Raw genomic sequence first — 231 nt, 5'->3', positions numbered from 1 at the left:
GGCCCCATTCATTCTGTCCTGTACACGGATCAGTCGTCCTGGTCCCTTTGCAGAGAAACAGCCTCAAAGCATGATGTTGCCACCCCCATGCTTCACAGTAGGTATGGTGTTCTTTGGATGTAACTTAGCATTCTCTCTCCTCCAAACACGACGAGTTGCGTTTCTACCAAATAGTTCTATTTTGGTTTCATCTGACCATATGACATTCTCCCAATCCTCTTCTGGATCATC

The 231-nt window shown here is 46.3% G+C and overlaps 1 protein-coding gene across 1 annotated transcript in view; it reads left to right on the top strand.

Annotated features, from left to right (window-relative positions):
* The window catches only part of MCTP2 (multiple C2 and transmembrane domain containing 2), a 186903-nt gene that overhangs the window by 94675 nt on the left and 91997 nt on the right, over window positions 1-231 (top strand). The gene's annotated exons all lie outside the window — the stretch shown is intronic.

This window comes from Nanorana parkeri, unplaced genomic scaffold (genome assembly GCF_000935625.1).
Source record: "Nanorana parkeri isolate BGI_ZX_2015 unplaced genomic scaffold, ASM93562v1 scaffold594, whole genome shotgun sequence".
NCBI lineage: Eukaryota > Metazoa > Chordata > Amphibia > Anura > Dicroglossidae > Nanorana > Nanorana parkeri.
This window is presented reverse-complemented; position numbering and strand designations above follow the sequence as displayed.